Here is a 17,908-nt window from a genome sequence, read left to right on the forward strand (position 1 = left end):
GGAGGGGGCAGGATTGATCAGTATGCCAACAGCTATTTAATATGCAGGCAGCCACCTAATGACGCAGCAGGGAAGTAACCTGCCTAGAGAGCAAGAGGCTGTTGGTCCAAATCCCCACTGGTGTGTTTCCCAGACTATGGAAAGCACCTATATCAGATAGCAGCGATATAGGAAGGTGCTGAAAGGCATCATCTCATACCGTACTGCGTGGGAGACGGCAATGGCAAACCTCTCTTGTATTCTACCAAGAAAATAACATGGCTCTGTGGTCGCCAGGAGTCGACACCGATTCAACTAGCACAACTTTTCCTTTTTTTCCCCTTTAGCCCATGATGACGGGCTAGTAGGAAGAGTGTGGAGTCTTCAGCAGAGAGAGAGGGTGGCCACAGTGACCCCCGCAAAGCCTGGAGTAGGAGGAACTGGTTGATGGTGCGCCCTCTCCCCTCTGAATTCTGAGGCCTCACTGCAAGGGTGTAAGGTGCACAGAAGCCCAGGTCATGACAATTTCTAGTTTTCAAAAGTATTGCCTCTGAGACTTTTGCTTTTCTAGGATTCCCTAATGTGCCTTGCCACTGGCTGACATCCAGAGCAAGAAAGCACCACCTCAGTGAGAGGAGCAGACTAACAGCACTCCCTGACTAATTTCACCAGTTCATGGAGGGGTAGGCCATTTTTGACAACTTCCTTTTCTCCAGGAAGCCCTCTGTGCCACCCAAAAAGATGTCCCTGTCAGTTAGTCTGGAAGTGCAGTGTTAGTCCGTTTCTTTTGCTGCACAGCTGCTTCCTCATTCTGGATCCGCCAGTTCAAAAGATTCTTTCTAAACTAGGTGAAGCAACAAAATAGCAAATGTGGTTCAATACAAATAAGTGTGAAAATATGCCAATCAGGACCAAAAAAGAAGAATTTTACATATACACTGAAGGGGCCTGAACTGTCAGCACATGGTTAATCAAGCAAATCTACTGCCCCAAGACGTGGTGATGGCTACTAGCTTAAATGGCTATAAAAGAGGATCAGACGAATTACTGGAGGATAAGTCTATCAGCAGCTACTAGTCTTGATGACCTGATGTGCCTCCATGTTCAGAGGTAGCACTGCAGGGGCATAGCCATGATTGGGCGACCAGGTTCAAAGAACCCAGGTCATGGCCCTGACACGCCCCACCATATCTAGATGTGGGGGGGCTGGTTTAGCTCCCAAGCAGGGCCGCACAGCCCAGTTCAGGAGTTAAATGGCCATCACTGTGTTCATAGAGTGGCCAGAAGCGGATCTTCCCTGCCTTAAAGGCAGGGAGAGCCACTTCTGGCCTCTCTGCGAATGCAATGTTGGCCTGGCTCTAACTCCCGAATGGGGCCACGCGGCCCTGTTGAGGAGCCAGACCACACACCCCACATCTGACGTCAGATGTGGGGGCATGGCTAACCCCCCGCGTCTGACATCAGACTAGGGCGTAGGGTGAGCGGGGTCACTGTGGTGGCTGAACACAGGCCAGCGCTGCTCTGGCTCAGCTACTGTAGCACAGTATGCCTCAGTATCTGTTGCAGGGAAGCAATGGAAGAGGGGAGGTATGCCTTAATCTCCTGCTTGGGGACTTGCTTCCCAAAGGCATCTGACTGACCACTATGGAAAACAGGAAGTTGGACTGCATAGGCCTTTGGTGTGATCCAGCATTGCTTTCCTTCTTTTCTTACAGGTTCAGCACTCTTTTTGTTTCATCAGGACAACAGGATTATTATTGCTATTGGATACATACCTGAAATGATCTATGTATTTATTATTTGTTTTAAACTCTGTATTTGATATTTGATCAAAATAAACATTTATTGATTGATACCTGAAATGATTAGATTTATTAATATATCACATAAGAAATGAAAATATCACATACTGGATCAGGGCTTTCCCATTTTTAAAAGAAACATTAAAACAAAGTTATTAATAGAAATTGATTGAAATAGCTTTGCAAGCTTCCTAAAAGATAATTGCTTGAGTGCTGGATTAAGTGTCCTGCACAACAGATGGTGACAGCTTGTAATATAATTTAACCAAAGGGTTTTTTTCAATATAAAACCAAAATTACTCAGTTTATGTAGTAATTTATATATTGTCAGTATGAATATTCAGCATAATTGTTGCTACAGTGCAATCCTATGCACACTCTCATGGGATGAAGTGGATTTTAATCAGGGGACCTTACTTCTGAGTAAACATATTTAGGACTATATTGCTAGCTGGTATACTCATTGTAAAGTGAAAAAAGGTTTTGGAAATGTGTTCTGCCCAAATCAGCATGGAAAGTGGGCATAGCCATGCAGCTATCTGGAGAGGCAGAGTGAGAATACAGCATGGCCATTATGGTGAACTGCCAGGCTAATTTTAATCATAAACCTATCCTTCATGTGATTAAAATAAAGACTGAGGCTGATCTCACAGGCAGGCAAAATCGGGCTAGGGAAGCCCAGTCTGGTTTTACCTGCACATGAGAACCTCCAGGAGCCATGTGGCTCCCAGTGGTGGCATGGTGGCAAACCCGTAAGGGAGCTCCAGCTGTTAGCCCAGGTTAAGGGTGCAAATGTGCCATTCGCCTGGGCTAACTGATCATGTGTTAGTGCCACGTGGCTCTGCATGGCACCCACACACCAGCAGCCCCCCAGCTGGCATTGAGTGACTCCTCATAATGCACTGTGCACTCACACAGTGCATTATGGGAGTGCTGTGGGCCTCCTGGCCCCCAAACCTCCCTGCTTCTGGCAGAAGCCAGCAATCATCTGGGTGGGTGATCATCTGCAGGGGAGGTAAGCTTTTTGAGGCTTCCTCCCCTAGCTCCTTCAAGCTCACGGATCATGAGAAAGCGCTTGTTCTGTTGCATTTGGTTTTAAAAAGAAGACAATGAGGCTATTCACACGATTGTAGAAAATCGGGCTTCCCCTAACCCGATTTTCTACAACTGTGTGAACCACCAGGCTCAACTGAGAGCCCGGTGGTTCCTGAGTGGATAACCCACTCAAGTAACCCTCCCCTTAAACAGGGTTTGCAGAGCGAGTGCTCTGCAAACCCGTTTTTTTTTTTTTTTTTGCTCATGAGTTGCTGCGGCGCGGCTCCGTGGCATGGCTACTCATGAGTAGACCCCCAGCCGGGAGGCTTAAAAGCAGCCTCCTGGCTCGGGGGTCTCTCCAGTATGCCCTGAGCGCTTGCGCAGGGCATACTGGAGCTTCCGGGGGCCGCACAGCCCCCAAACTCCCCAGCCCCAGCTGGCTCCATGACGGAGCCAGCAGTTGTGTGGGCGGCCGCTGTGACCGCCTAGAGCAAACTGGCTGGTCGTCTGCGGGGAGAGCGGGCTAAGCCCTCTCTCCCCACTCACCCTCCCCAGGCAGGTCTCTTTGATTGTGAGACCCACCTCAATGTATTGATAAACAGTAAACATAACAATGTGACAAAAACAGGAATTGACATTCTTACAATCTTACTAGACTCAGTCATAGAGTCATTGTATTTTAGAACTGCAAAGGACCTTGCAGATCTTTGTAACTATCCCAAGTGCAGTGCACAACTCTAGGGCCAACGTATATGTGGAGATAGCTCCATAGGTGGCCTCTTGAAATGCAGCTCCACAGAGCAGCACTATGAGGCAGGCGATCAGTAAGAACAGGTTTCCCATGTGATTCATTTTCAGTCATGTCAACATGGGCTGCAGGTATTATTGAACAAGGAAGGACAAATGTCCCAGGTCTCCTGAGGGAGGGAGGGCTGCTGGTTGTAGGCTGACAGCTTGAACACAGGAACATAGGAACATATACTGAGTCAGACCATAGGTCCATCTAGCTCAGTATTGTCTACATAGACTGGTAGCGGCTTCTCCAAGGTTGCAGGCAGGAATCTCTCTCAGCCCTATCTTGGAAAATGTCAGGGAGGGACCTTGGAACCTAGATGCTCTTTCCAGACCGGCTCCATCCTCTAAGAGGAATATCTTACATTGCTCACACATTAAGTCTCCCATTTGTATGCAACCAGGGTAGAACCTACTTAGCTAAGGGGACATCATGCTTGCTACCACAAGACCAGCTCTCATCTCCTAAGAGCTCTTTGCTCACAACTCTCTGAAGAAGGTTTGGAGGGCGGCGGGGGGCTCATTTCTCTTTTTGTCCCATGGCCCACTCCAACTTTGCTATGCCCCTGAATGTAAGCTTTTTAAGCTTTCTGCTGATGTATGGGAAATTATCAGAACCACAGGGAGCCACTTCACACAAACAACTTGCCCACTGAAGTTCCTCCACACAGTTGTGTTTCATGTGGCCACAACATTACTATTTGTGCTGGGCCATGCACTAAATGAATGCATCAAGGCACACTCATTTTGCATAGTACAAGAAAAGGCAGGTGACAGAAACAGCAGCATTAGAACACATCTCCAAGCAGCCACGGCTGCCGCACATTGAGTTGACATTTCAACGAGCTGTCCACCATGACCCCAAGATCCCTCTCCTGGTAAGTCACCAACAATTCAAATCCCATCAGCGTATACTTGAAGTTGGGGCTTTTCATCCCAATGTGCATCACTTTCCACATGCCGACACTGAACTGCATTTGTCATTTTGTCGCCCACTCACCCAGTTTGGAGAAGTCTTTTTGGAGCTCCTCACAATCTGTCTTGGATTTCACTACCTGAAAGAGTTTGGTATCATCTGAAATCGGGCCACCTCGTTGCTTACCACTACTTCTAGATCATTTATAAATAAATGAAAAAGCACCGGTCCCAGTACAGCTCCCTGGGGGACCCCACTTCTTACTTCTCTCCATTGTGAAGACTCTCCATTTATACCTACCCTCTGTTTCCTATCCTTCAACCAGTTAGCAATCCACACATGTACTTGTCCCCTTATCCCATGACTGCTACGTTTTCTCAGGAGTCTTTCATGAGGAACTTTGTCGAAACCTTTTTGGAAGTCCCGGTATACTATGTCAAATAGATCACCTTGATCCACACACTCGTTGACACTCTCAAAGAACTCCAGAAGCTTTGTGAGGCAAGATCTACCTTTGCAGAAGCCATGCTGGTTCTCCCCCAGCAGGGCCTGTTCTTCTCTGTGCTTTACTTTTTTTTCCCCAGAGGATGCTTTCCATCAATGTGCCTGGAATGGACATAAAGCTAACTGGCCTGTAATTTCCCAGAACACCCTTGGATCCCTTTTTGAAAAGAGTTGTTAGATTGGCTACTTTCCAGTCCTCTGGTACAGAGCCTGATTGCAGGGATAAGTTATATATTTTGTCAAGAAGGTCGGCAATTTCACATTTGAGTTCTTTGAGGACTCTTGGATGGATGCCATCTGGCCCTAGCAATTTGTTAGTTTTCAGTTTTTCCAGACAGTTTAGAACATCATCTCTTGTCACTTCAATCTGGCTGAGTTCTTTAGCCTACAGCCCTGAAAAGTCTGGTTCAGGAACAGGTATATGCTCAGTATCCTCTGCCGTGAAGATGGACACAACAAACTCATTAAGCTTCTCTGCAACCTCCATATCCTCCTTAATAATCCCTTTCACTCCCTCATTGTCTAATGGTCCAACAGCCTCCCTGGCATCTTTCCTGCTTCTGATGTATTTAAATAAGTTTTTGTTATTCCCTTTGATGCTTTTAGCTAAATGTTCCTCACACTCCTTTTTTGCCTCCCTTATTATCACCTTGCGTTTCTTTTCCCACTTTGCATTTCACTGCCACACTCAACTTTAGCCGAATTTTTGTAATTGTTTTTATCTGCCGTGTTCGACTTTACTCTGCATTGTTAAAAAAATGTTTTCTTTGGCTCAGTGAGTGACTAAAGTTTTGATAAACTACTTAACTATGTTGCTTTCCCCCCACCCTTTTTACATGTATATCCCGCTCTTCCTCCAAGGAGACCAGAGTGGTGTTCTACATACTTAAGTTTCTCTTCACAACAACCCTGTGAGGTAGGTTAGGCTGAGAGAGAAGTGACTGGCCCAGAGTCACCCAACAAGTCTCATGACTGAATGGGGATTTGAACTCGGGTCTCCCCAGTCCTAGTTCAGCACTCTAACCACTACACCACGCTGACTGAAGTAAAAAGGCATTGATTTGTGAAAAATTACTGTAAAGAGCAGTACAAAATATTGATAAAACTTCACGTAAAAGATGGTCGTATGAAATGATATCTGACCTTGAAGATGAAATATTTTCCTCAATCATTCATTCTGTTGCAGCTATTTATAAGAAATTATAGGCCGTGGAACTGTTGTGTTTTACCTTAAAAAATCTAGAAGAAAACTTTTTAAAATTTAAATAAATATTAAGGTATAAGTAAATAATTTGCTTGAGTCTTAATGTCTTGTCAGTTAAGCAATGGAGGGGTCCGGTGGGGGGGGCACCATTGTTGGGCTGTGCTTAGGGCATCAGTTGCCCTTAATCCGGCCCTTAAATGTGTGTTCATGATTACAGAGAAAGCAGTTTAAAAGAACTGAGACCATATAGATCTTTAAGAAAGGAATATTTGATTGTTACTTTGGTGCTGGACCTCACATAGACTCTCTTCCAGACTTCCTTTGTACTTGCAAATGAGCAAGGGAGGGAATAAAGGTGATGCTTGCAGAACATTGATTTGCTTTCATGTGTTCTTATTGGATGTGATTTATATGTAAAACAACTTAAGTCCAATGCAATCCAATGCATGTTTACTCAGAGGTAAGTTCCAGTGTCTTCAATGGGGGTGCTTATAATTTAATTATAACATGGGGCTTATTCTCAGGAAAGTATGCATAGGAAGGAATGGTTGAATCAAGCAGCCTAGCTGTCAGAAGTATTGCAGCCAGTCTCTATACTTTTTTAAAAAATAAAGAAATATCTCAGAAAACTCTTTCAATCAGCATTCAAAAGTTTTTCAGACAAAGAACAGCTTTTGTAAGTAATGTCATGTCATAACAGATCCAATCATCTGACACCTTGAAATTAAAAATGTCCTTTCTCTTTTGTAATTTGAAACCTTGCTAATCACTGAAATAGCAAGTGTTCTCCCACAATTTCTTTTCTGGGAACTGCAATAAGGAGAATTCTTGCATACAGTTAAGGTAACCTTGGAAATGTATGTGGGTGTTAATTATTACAGTGGAAAAAATTTTTAAAGGCAAAGATCTGTAGCCGCATATACTTTAAGAAAAGTAATCTTTAATCTTTACTTTTGTGCTGAATTTCACATGGAGATTTTTCCAGTCTTTCTTTGTACTTGCAAATGAGAAAGTTCTTCACTCTGACCTACATTGCAGCTACTTAAGGAACCAAGACATTTTGCCAACATGGCTGCTTCTTTCAGACAGGAAAGAAACTGAAGCTTATTGTAGGAAACACTGTCACCTAGTGAGCAAACATATTCATTTCATCTAATGGGCACAAGCCAATCAGAGTTAAGCACTTTTATGTCCCATTGGTTTCAAGGGGAGGGGTTTAAGCATGTTTTATTCCTTCATGGAAACAAGTAGGATTTAGAGCATTGGACTGTGGCCAACTTTCAAATGTACTGTCCTCTCCCCCACCCTCACCCCCAATAAAGAACTGTTATTCTTTATATAGTCTGAAAACGGGCTGCACCAGTAATCCGACTTCTGGCCCTTCCCACCTTCAGAGCAGATGCCATCTATTGGGAACATACACCTGGCATGTACACACCTTGAGGGTGCTCCTAGATTCAAAGCACTCTCTATGGATTTTCAGGTGATGTCAGTGGCCTGGAGTGCCTTTTGCCAGCTTTGGTAACTGTAGCCATACCTGGTGAAACCAGACCCTGGACAGATACATCTCTTCTGTTGTCACATCCAGGTTGGATTATAATGATGTTTTCTATGTGGGATTGCCCTTAACAACAAGTCAAATTGTGATTTGTTGAGACTATGGATGCCAGTGGGAACTGGATTACACTGTATACTAATCCTGTGGCCAGTTACATTAGCTCCCTTCAGGAATTCTGAGCAGGTAGGGCTACATGCAGGAGCTTACTAGCTAGCCATGCCGCCACACCAATGCACTCTGCACCCCCAAGTTCAGCATTTTTCTGAGAAGGACATTGACTCCTGAGGGAACAATTCTCCATGTGATTTGGAACCCTGCACATTCCGGGATTCTAAATCTCATGAAGGAAGCTGCCCCAGATTCAGCACTGCCTTCCCCAGAGAAATGCCAAGAATACGATACAAGGCTACAGAGTGTGTTGGTGCCAGGGAGCAGGGTTAATCAATGTGGTCCCATTCTCTGTGCATGCTGTACAGGGGCATAGCTATAGGAACATAGGAACATAGGAAGCTGCCATAAACTGAGTCAGACCATAGGTCCATCTTGCTCAGTATTGTCTACACAGACTGGCAGCAGTTTCTCCAAGGTTGCAGGCAGGAATCTCTCTCAGCCCTATCTTGGAGATGCCAGGGAGGGAACTTGTAACCTTCTGATCTTCCAAATGCTGCTCCATCCCCTGAGGGGAATATCTTACAGTGCTCACACATCTAGTCTCCCATTCATATGCAACCAAGGCAGACCCTACTTAGCTAAGGGGACAAGTCATGCTTGCAACCACAAGACCAGCTCTCTCCCTATAATTGAACATGGAGGGGAAAATGTCCCTGGGCTCCCAAGGGAAGAGGGGCCTATGGGTAACAGCCACTCACCTCTCTACATGCATCGGTGTCTGGTATTATTTGCATAGGGGGGAGAGAGAGTGTGCATGCTGGGAATGTTTTCTTTTTCACCATATCCTTATACTTCTTCTGCACCCCACACAGGGTGAGGTGGGGGGAGAAGAAGACAAGGGCCTGAGGAAGCTGGGGCATATCTTCACTTCTTGTCCCAGGACCCACTCCAACCTTGCTATGCACCTGATGCTGTACCCAAGTTTTGAATTCCTCAATAGGGCTACTGACTATTAATTTGTTACAATAAATGTGTTCAAGTTAAACTGCTAGTTGTTGCCTTTGAAGCTGTACATGGCTTGGGAGCAGGTTATCTTAAGGATTTCCTTGACCTGTATAAGCCTCTATATGCCTCCCTGAACTTCTCAACCATTGTCTGCTCTCTGGCTCATCACTAGATCATGTCCGCCTGTCAGGAACCAGTGACAGAGCCTTCTTAGAGGAGGTGCTATAGTTCTGTAGCTTGGGAAATCCATCTAGCTCCCTCCTCATTTGTTTTTAAAAAGAATGGGCAGGTTCAAATGTCACAACAGCACCTGAAGTTGCCAAGCCAATCACTTCATGCCCAAAACCATAAAATAAAATAAAATAAGCCATCAACCAGCCTGGTCCAGCCATAGATAAAAGGAGGAGAAGTAAAAAATTAAATTCCTGGAGAGAGCTCATAAGAAGAGCAACTTACTCAATGCCATCTTAACTCCCCCCTCAAAAAACATTGCCAGGCACTGCCCCAGGAACATGCACTCCCCCATACCCAAGCAAGCCCCTACTTCCACCGTAGGTTCCATATGCCGAGATCGGTCGTGTCATCTGGACCCATCAATCTCAGCATATTCTGCCCTACTTCCCCCAGGGAACCTGACATCTGTTATTGAGATTTCAGGTGATTTACAGATGTCCGGTTTCCTGAGGGAAATAGATCAGGATATGCCAAGATTGGTGGATTCAGACAACACAACCAACCTCGACACATTGGAATCTGCAATGGAAGTCGAAGCATGGGCAGAGATAGATGAAAGAGTGCTCCCAAGGTGGCTGCAACCTCAGCTGCCACCATTATATCTGAACCCTGCTAATCTGAAGAGATGGTTATTCTGCAAATGCCAGTTGGCTGATTTTATCATGTGCTAGCTCCGAGTAAGTATCGTTCCCACTTTTATTGCTGTGTTGTATGTTTAAGTGCTTTGATACTTCCATTGTATCTGTGCTCTTAATTTATTCTGTTTTGTGAAAACTGTATTTCAGAAGGTGTGCTAAGGGAGCATAAAACCTATAACAAATGCCCCAAGCTGCAATTCAGAGCATTGCTGTGTATTTGTTATCTAGAGTAGGGCATTGGCAATATATCACACTAGCCGCTTCCTGGCACCGTTTAAATGTGCTGATTAACCACCTTTGGAAGTTTAGTTTAGAATAGTATGGGTCCACTGTGTTTTTGAGAATGACTCCCACCAGATGACTCCCCCCAGTATAGTGAGCTCAAATAAGGCCTTGCTCCAGGTTCTAGTTTTGCAGAACTTGTGCTTTACTGCATTTTCTGTTGTGGCATCATGTCAGTGAGCCTTTCTTGCCAGAGATATCTGCCAGTTCTCATTCCTTTTGTCTTTTAGGAGATTAAAACTATTCTGTTTTGTCAAGCACTTTTGAGACTTTTCCTTTCAGGCAATAGAAACTACAAAGAGACTTACAGAGAAGCCGCTAGAGACTGGAGCTTCCATCTAAAATTTGGTTTTCATGCATGCTTGAGCCTTGGGTCTGACTCCAGTCAATTTAAATATAAACCTGTTAATATTTCACAGCAACTACTACCTTACTGTCAACTTACTTTTAATTCATATTGTATCTTCTGTAGGGTGTGAACAGATGTAGTTGTTTGCACAGCCAAGCCTCTGTTGAAGCACACTCACAACACAATATATGATGTACAGTTTCCAGTCCAAAATCATGCTTAGGCAGGAAATGCTTTTGCCAGTTTGCAGCAGAAGCCGACTGTGCACAGCACAGATTGGCTGGTTCTTGTGATGTCACGCACCTACCTCCACCTTATCCCTTGAACAGTTTTGAATCTCTTTTTAAATTGATTTTGTTCTCTCTTTTTTAAAGTGACAAATGGCCACAGAAATGAATAAACATTCATGCTGTGCTTTTCAAGGCAGAAGACTGCCTTCTGAAGACTGAAAGGCAGAGCAAGATGGATGGCTAAGGTCAATATTCATATAGTTGCTAAGTACATCTGTCAAATGCCTTGTGAAGGCAGAAGAAAGTCGGGTTCATACTATAAGAGAAAACAACACAGCAAGTTCTGTTGAAAGGTATATCTGTATGCACCCTCTGTTGCTCAGATGCCATCTAAAATATGTATACTAAGCACACACCAAAAAAAAATACTACCAAGCCAATGAACAGACTCCCTTGCCTTGCATCTTGTGTTTTAGCTTTGGGACTTCAAAATCAGAAGGGGGAGAAAGAAAGAGCATGAGAGGGAAAGCCTGTGAGACTATGTTTTGTGCAGAGACAGAGCTTTTTTTAAAAAAAGGATGATGAAGGTGAAACCCTAGAGGAATTATAAGGACAGATCTTTTAAAAAGCAGCCTCTATTAAGCACATCTCCTCCGAGAGACAACATTGTGATTCCATTTTGTGTTCAAGGTCACAAAAATACTCTGAAAATAAACTTGGAATGACAGCGTAACTGTCGATGCTTAACAGCAAAGGGGAGATATAACAAAAACCATGTTAAATAGGAGCCTCAGTATTCTTCTGACCCATCTTTGGAAGTTATCCATTGGATGTCCTTTTGCATCTGATTGCTTGCCAATACTAAAGGCCCTTTGGAGAAAAGGGGCAAGAGGGGAGGAGAATCTATAAAGAATGGCATTTCATTTTAAATGGCAAATGCTAACATTTCTGTTTCATGCACTCTCCTAAATGAACAGATCAGCAAAAGCTTTTTAAAAAAGAAAATAATTAACATGCATGTATCTGAAGAACATGCACCTCTTTAATTCCTTTTGTGAGTGTACAAACTGTTGCTACTCCAATCTTGAACCATTTCTGCAAGGCTATAAAAGGATGAGAAAGAATAAGCAATAAAACGATAGCCTTTAACCAGTGGCAGCATTACCTTAGTGGGTACCCCAGCCAGGATGAGCTTTCCTGCCAGGAGTCTTCCAAGCACATGTTGATAAGGGGACCTAATTAAGAAATTGACTAGAGCCTGCCTGGTCTCTTGGAGAAGGAAGAAATCAATCCAGCACAGACATGAGAGCAGTGTAACTTACTTCCAAGGCACTCTGTGAACTAGTGGCAGACAGAAGACTACATTCTGCATCCTCGCATACTCACACATGGCTTCATGAGAAGCAGCACAGTTAGAGCAATTAACTTCTGTGGATGACTACCACGACCACCCGCTTTCTGGTAACCTGTCTGAGACTGCCATAACATTTCAGCAGAAAGACATTCCCAACTGCCACAGATAAATGCACGAACTCCCCATTGCCTCAGGTAATATGTTGGAAATGATCAAGGGATGTGTGTGAAATGGGTTTTCACTGGAATTAAAAGGAACACAATAAATGTCTACATACAACTAGGAAGCCACAACAAAACCTTGCAATATATATACCCCTGGTGTGCATGTATTACTCAAGCCTGTGGCTGAGCATGGTGTGTGTGTGGGGGTGGGGGCATAAGCAACCAAAACAGATGCTGATGATAGAAGCAGATGAAACAGTGGACCACCTAATCAGCTGTTGTAAAAAGATCGCACAGACTGACTACAAACAAAGGCATGACAAGGTAGCAGGGATGATACACTGGAACATCTGCAAAAAATACAAGCTACCTGTAGCCAAAAATGGGTGGGACCATAAAATTGAAAAAGTTGAAGAAAATGAAGATGTAAAAATATTATGGGACTTCCGACTACAAACAGACAAACATCTGCCACACAATACACCAGATATAACTGTAGTCAAGATGAAAGAAAAACAAGTTAAAATAATCGACATAGCAATACCAGGGGATAGCAGAATAGAAGAAAAAGAAATAGAAAAAATAACAAAATACAAAGATCTACAAATTGAAATTGAAAGACTGTGGCAGAAAAAGACCAAAGTAATCCCAGTGGTAATTGGCACCCTGGGTGCAGTTCCAAAAGACCTAGAAGAGCACCTCAACACCATAGGGGCCACAGAAATCACCATCAGCCAATTACAAAAAGCAACTTTACTGGGAACAGCCTATATTCTGCGACGATATCTATAATAACAGCAACAACATTGACAATAAAATTCAGCCATCCCAGGTCCTTGGGAAGGACTCGATGTCTGGATAAAAGAAACCAGTCAATAACACCTGTCTGACTGTGTAAATAAATAAATAAATAAATAATGTATTCTAACATGGGACTGCTCCATTGCAGTTTGCTAATTTCCCCACACAAGCCCGAAAGCAGTTAGGGGTGTTCACCCTACTCTAACTTGGGTCGTTTGGCTACTGCCCTGAGCCTTTTTTGGATGGGCAGTATATAATGAAATAAAAATAAATATGCATTTTTTGTTTTTTCTCGGGGGTTTTGGGGAGGAGCATTGGTACTCAGTCCAAGCTCCTTTTCATCCAGTGCTAAAGTTTCAAGAGTTAATGGCTGGTGAGAGGTCAGTTTAATGTTTCCATCAATGTTTGCTGAGCTGTAGGGAGGGAAAGGGATTGTAGGTGATATGTAATGATGAATGTTTAGTTGATTGTGTGATTGTGTTTGTGCATGTGCATATCAGCAGATTAACATTCGCTGTGCAGCTTGCCCCTCTGTTCCTCAGAAGCAGGGGCGTAACTACAATTAGGCAGGGGGAGGCCGTTGTCTCGGGGGCCCCCGCCTTGGGGGCGGCTCTCAGAGGCTCTCCCCCACCCAGCGCCTACCCGATCTTCCTTGTGAAGTCATTTTTTTTAAAAAATCTCCTCCTTGTTCTGGCGCCGCCCGCTATTTCCTTATTGTTTGTCTCCACGAGTCCACCCTTTGCATCGTGGGGGCGCCTCCTCCTTCCCCAAATCCCCATCCATTGGCTGGCTGTGGTGGTCACGTGGAGAGAGTCACGTGATTATCAGCTGGCTGCCTGGAGAACGCACCGGCTGAGCAAGCAAGCAGACTCCTGCAAACAAACTGCCTGCAAACAAACTGCTCGGAGGAGGACTCTTGGAGTCAGAAACAGTGAACAAAAACAGCAACTGTCCTAACTAGACATGGAGAAGGAGCGGCAGGAGCAGGAGCAGGAACAGGAGCAGTCCTCAGGTTAGTTAGGAGGACAGTGAGGAGGGCGAGGGGAAATGTGTGTGGTGGGGCTAATGCAATGCAGTTGGGTTTTTTTCCCCTCCCAGCCTTTTCCCTGCCCGCCCGCCCGCCCGCATGGTCCTCTGGTCTCCTTTCCCCTCCCCCGCCCACATGGTCCCCAGCCAAGTCCCCTCTTCTTCCCACCCACATGGTCCCCGCCAATGCATTAAGTACTGGATGGTGGTGTGAGATGTCTTGGTTAGGATATGTGCAATGTTATGCTCTTGATTGATACAGTTGGAATAGTTGGTTCTGTCATTCATACCCTTAAACTTTTGTTGGGATGTATGCAATGTTTACTGTTCTTAAATTGATACTGCTTTTAGTTGGGTCTGTTACGCACACTTTTGTAACTTTTAAAACTTGTGTTGGGATGTGTGCAATGATTACTGTGCTTCATTTGATACTGTTTTAAGTTGGGTCTGTTATGCACACCTTGTAACTGGTATATGTGCAATGATTAAAGTTCTTGTTCTGTTGTATTAGTTGGTTCTGCTTTCGTGTTATCTATACCTTGCAACTAGTTGGGATAGTTAGCAGAGACATCAGGCCAGAGGAAGGAGAGGTAAGCGGTGACGGCGGGGGGGGGGGGCATTTAAGAATCTTGTCTCAGGGCCCACTCCAACCTAGTTACGCCCCTGCTCAGAAAAGTTCACACACAATTTAAATTTAACCCACCCATCCTACCCCCCGCCGCTGCTGCCTTGGACAACTCCCCTGGAGGGGCTAAGTTTTTTAAAAAAAATTTAAAAGCTCACAAACCCCCGGGGGGGGGGTTAGTCCAGGGTCAGACCCCAGACAGTCTAACCAAACTGGTTTGACATTGAACCTGTTTGCACATCCCTAGCTTACACTGACACAGAGATGGGGGCTAGATGGGGGAATACCCCTGTGCAATGTACTCGGTTCATGGAGCACTGTGGGTTACCAGGACTTATTGTCCCAGCCTCAAAGCGATCTTCTGTGCTCCACACTGAACAGAGCATTGGGGATCGTGAGTTTGGAGTGCACTCCCACCAAGCCAACAATGATTGTTTCGGGGGAAGGCAAGGTTTGCAAAGCCTTTCCCCCACCCGAGAGGTCGTGTGAATAGCCCCATTTAATTCCTAAATTTTCCAAGTGCTTTATTATGCAGCTTTTGTGTTTGTTATTTTTATTATTAAAGATGGTTTGTTATTTCTTTGTGTCTATCAAGCTTTTAAATTTAAATTTTTTTATTAAATACTATGTGAATAAATATAGTGAACTAACAAATAGAATAGACTAAGAAAATGGAAAAATAAGTAAAATTAAATTAATCTAACAATTTGTGAGCTCTGAAAAACAGATTTACATTTTCAATTTGATTGCCAGAGAGTCTCAAGGTAATTCAACCTCTAATGCATATATCTTGCTTTGCAACACAACTGTTACTCTCCAATGAGATTCAAGTAAACAACATTCTGAAACAATTCTAGCTAAAGGTCAGAGAAAAGGTCATTTCTATCAAAAGATTTAGAAAAAAATGTTCCAGTTTGCATAGACTGAAGAAAATGCTAGGTAGCTGGATATCCTTCGTCGTGATACTGAAGTTATACAGGGCAGGAAATAAGATAAACAACTTATCCTTATCACTTGAACTGGCTGCAGAGAGAGAGACATCATCACTCCAGCTCACCCATTTCACTTTACCCATCATGATCTACCTTTCTTGTGGTGGGGTGGGGGAGGTTACAATTACTGTAAATGGTTTGATGTTCCATCTGTAGGTAATGGAATGTGTCTTTTGAGATGGAAAGTCAGTAGTAGGGGTAGGGATAGGTTTTTTTAAAAGTGCAAACATACTTTTAACATGATGAGTTTAGTTTGTTTTTACAAACTAATTACATGATGAGTAATTAGGGTTTTTTTAAGGGGTCTGTAGGAGTCAAGCTTGTTTGGAAGCTCAGTTCTCTTGAATTGAAGATCTTTACTTTGTTCGAGATGTGTAGTGGCTATTTCCCAACTGTGAGGGGAAAGCATTCTGCACCAATTCTGCACCAGAAGAACAATATTTATTATTATTGCCTGACATGTTGAGGACAATTACTCAAAGTAGTCCCACATAAATTAAAAAGACAGCCATTATTATTATTAGTTTCAGAATTGAATCATGGCATCCAAACAGGTTCAAGGCTGGACTCGTGAAGTGTGCCAAACTGAACTCCGAGCATAGAGTCAGGTATTGGTTAAGTGGCATATATCATGTCTAGGATGATCAATCAACGATACCTCTCTTTTTAGTATGATAATACATATTGGTGCCTTCCTCAAACAATGGAAAATGTAACTTTGCCATAGACGGTGAAGGGATGGGGAACAGCAGTGTTCCTATTTATTACTTTAAAAATAATGAAGATATTTGCTCCAGCATTACAATGGAGAAATGTGCAATCTTTATAAAACTATATTTTGAGAAGTCAAAAGAGAGGCATTGCTGCAGAGGAAAGAGATGGTTTGCTGGTGTTTATTATTTTTAAAGTGTCTCACCTGAATATTTCCTTGCTTTCTATAGTCCATTTCCAAAACATTTGTATAATAGTAAATACATTTTCAAAAGTTCACAAAATGTTGTAGGCATAGGAAGGGGAAGTTGTACTTTTCATCCGTAGTGATGTCTGTTGCTAGCACTGCTCTTCTGAGGGCTCCCAGAAGACTCTAGGCTTATGTCTGAGTCCACAGGCTTCTGGTTTTCACTCTTAACATGCTCAGGAGCCTCACAGGATTGTAGACTCCCAATTTGTTGGCATATTGGGGACAAGTCACTTAGCAAGCAGTGGGACAGTCACCCCAAGTTCAACAGCTGCCAAGCAAATTGCAAGGGGATCAGCCTCACGCCTTTCCCTATGCTTTGGGAATGTCAGAATAGACTCCAGAGTTAACTTTCTAGTTAGTCTTCTCTCAAGGCCTATCTGTCTGAAGACTGCCCCCTTACTCCCCCTCCTCTGCAGCTGCCTCAAACAAACTAAATCACCTCAGCAGGAAAGTCAGATATGGCTCTGCAATGAAACTTTAAAAACCCCTGCGAACTTGGCAAAGAGGCACTTTTTAACATGATGATTCTCTTTATTTAGCAGGGGGAGAGTAACTGGCCCTATCCACCCCCAGCACAGTACCTCCAGTGACTATTGCTGGTGTCTATCTTATGTTTCTTTTTAGATTTTGAGCCCTTTGGGGACAGGGATCCATCTTACGTATTTATAATTTCTCTGTGTAAACTGCCCTGAGCCATTTTTGGAAGGGCAGTATAGTGAATGAATGAATGAATGAATGAATGAATGAACTTCCTATTAAAAAGAGCTAAGTGAGCAATAGAAATTCAGAAGTGTACTCATTAAAATACTGATTCGTTTACTAGATTCTTCTGACCTAAGGGATATTGTATTTGCACGTTCATTCACTCCATTTACATACAGGGTTTTCTTGACCCATTCAAATCAGTGTGTTGTAACTCCAGTACAGCAAACACAGACAATGGATCCTTTTGAGATTCCCCAAAATTGTCCTTTTCAGGAAAGAAGGGCAGCTGGAATGTTGCCTCTGGACACATTTGGGGCTATAATTGCCCCTGGTTTCTTGAGCCAGTGTACTTCATTTGGTTTCTACACCTTGGAGTCACCCACATTTTGGACGCTAGACCTGGCACACGCTATAACATCTAGCCATGTCTTGCTCTGCATACCAATCATGCCTCCAGATCGGCCTTCTTGCCTGGTCCAATCCATCCAGCTCTCTTTGCTGCTACATGAAAATAGGCACCTTTCGGATTTACCCCTGCTACCTAACCTACCTAACCTAACCGAGCTGTCTTTAGTTCTTCATCGCCTGGTTCCATCCCTGAGGAAAGAGGTCCATCAGTTGCGCCAGAGCCACAAGGGTCT

General features: G+C 43.8%; 1 long non-coding RNA gene across 1 annotated transcript; it reads left to right on the top strand.

The window, feature by feature from the left end:
* LOC128346655 (uncharacterized) lies at positions 1 to 1,832 on the top strand. The gene is made up of 2 exons (XR_008317105.1): positions 1 to 494; positions 1,695 to 1,832. It is a non-coding gene; the product is annotated as an uncharacterized LOC128346655 (long non-coding RNA).
* Positions 1,833 to 17,908: the final 16,076 nt, after the last annotated feature.

Source organism: Hemicordylus capensis, chromosome 2 (genome assembly GCF_027244095.1).
Source record: "Hemicordylus capensis ecotype Gifberg chromosome 2, rHemCap1.1.pri, whole genome shotgun sequence".
Taxonomy (NCBI): Eukaryota; Metazoa; Chordata; class Lepidosauria; order Squamata; family Cordylidae; genus Hemicordylus; species Hemicordylus capensis.